Raw genomic sequence first — 2,188 nt, forward strand, 5'->3', positions numbered from 1 at the left:
TTTGCCCACCCATGCTATAGGCCTACAAGCCCATTGTCCCACTTCAGGTACCTATGAAGTACAGGGAACACCCTTTCCTTGGGACAATCTGGGCTAATCCTAACCAGTGCCTATTGTGATAATCAGACCCAGGATAAACTGGGCTTCTGTTTTAGAAGTTGCAAGCATATGTGACTGCTGTTACACAAGTAAAAAAGTAATTTTTTGGCTGTAATTGGCTGTAATTGGGTAAGTCAATTGGATTTGTCAGAAAACCCTCTAGGAAAGCTTGTAGAACTAAGGTTGGTTATGGCAAAAAAAAAAATCACAGAGGCTGGACCTACGTGTCCTAGAACTATGTCCACAATTCAGTCTTCCGTTTAAGAAAACCTAACTTATGATTGCAAAGAACTTGAAAACATCATCCAGTGTGACCAATGTGTCAGGGTCTGTCCAACTCTGCAAAAAGCCCAAAAATAGTTCTGAGACATGGCCTTACCAACCCCACACATGTAAGAAGCTGATGGATGGGCTCTGAGCTGGGGCTTGGCAGGCTGCGCTGTAGTCTGGGAGCTGGCTCCCCAGGGAAGCACAGGGGCTGTGGTAGACCCAGGGCATCATCAGGTCAGTCTGTCCTGTGGCCCAGCAGCTGGCCACACACGTGTGCGCGCATACGCATGTGTGTCTGGTTCTGTGCATGCCTGTGTATGTGCATGGGCATCTGTATGTCTGCTTCTGTGTGTCTGTATGCACATGTGTACACATCTGGTTCTGGGCGTGTGCATGTGTCTGTTCTATGTGTGTCTTTGTGTCTACGTGGTTCTGCATGGGTGCATGTATGTCTGCAGAGCACATTTACATGTGCTCCCAACACAGCAATCTGCTACAGGGCTGCTCCAACCCTGCTCTGGCCCCCTGCAGTAGTCAGCCCCCAAGCACAGAGCTGGTCCCATGTGTCTGGGATGAAGAGAGCTCTGCCGGCTGCAGTGGCAGTTATTGCCTGGTCCTGTGCTTAAAATCAGGAGGTGTCTTGATGTGCAGGTAGCCAAGAGACTGCTGCTGCACAGCTCTCCTGGCCCCCTGCACATGGGGACAAGTCCCATGCCCAGTCTGGCTTCCCCATCTGGCTGGGGGCTGGCCTGGAGCTGTCCCACTTCTGGGGCAGCCCCCAGCCACCTCCAGACTGCACAAGGATTTTCCCAAGCAGCCTGGGGCTGGCCGGGAATTGCCTTAGAAGCATGACAGTTCCTGCCCCCGCCTTCCAGCTCCTGTGTGGGGCCAGGACTCAGGTGGCGGTGAAAGGGCAGATGCCAGGAGCCCCGAGGGCAAGGCACACCCACCACACAGCTCTCAGCTTGCAGCAGGGCTCACCAAGGCCTAGGACAGGCAGGGGCTTCCTGCTCAGCACCCCCTGCCCTGCCCCTGCACTTGCCCCCGGCTCCACAGGACAGCGCCTAACCACACCACCAGGCTCCTTGCAGCATCCCTTGCCCTGAATGGCCTGGGAGGAGGCTGAGCCTCTGCCAATCCCAGCCCTGCTGTGCCGCAGGGACTGCCTCCCAGAGCCAGACCTGCAGCTGCCTCGCACACCTGGAGAGGTAGTTCCCTTGGCTGCCCTTTTCCTGCGGTGGCAAGGCAGACTCAGCAGGCCTTCCTGCTCCAGACTTCAGAACTGGAACTTCCCCTGCTTTTCTGTCTGCTTTCTCTTCCTCAGAGCTTTTCTTCAGGGACTTCCCAATGTCCATGCAGGCTGTGCAAGTCACAGGTGTGTGGAGGTGCAGGTGTTAACTGCACAAACTAGAGAAACACTCCACACTCCTAAGTCAAGCACCCAAAAGACTCAAAAAGCCAAAACTGAGTTTTTCTGTGTAACCTTCATTCAATTGTTTGGTACATACCTATTTTGAGATCCATCTTCATGTACCAGCAAATATCCAAGTTTTTCTACAGGGCCCAGGCCTCAATATTTTGCTTTACCTTCATTGCTTAGCCTACAGCTCCCAATGCAAATCAACCCCTTTTCCAAAGGCAGATTATTGATGTACTCATTCACTTTTGTCTGGCACTCATCACAAAAATCAGAGATGTGGTAAACCTAATCTGTGCAGGCTTCTGTAAAGCATAGTATAGGGTCAGCCTGCAGCACAGGTGCTGCAAGTGGCATGGGCACCTTGTGTGTGCAGCACAGGATACCTGGGGGGGGGGGGGG

The sequence above is a fragment of the Gavialis gangeticus genome, unplaced genomic scaffold (assembly GCF_001723915.1).
Source record: "Gavialis gangeticus isolate Ggan-Ray unplaced genomic scaffold, GavGan_comp1, whole genome shotgun sequence".
NCBI classification, from domain to species: Eukaryota; Metazoa; Chordata; order Crocodylia; family Gavialidae; genus Gavialis; species Gavialis gangeticus.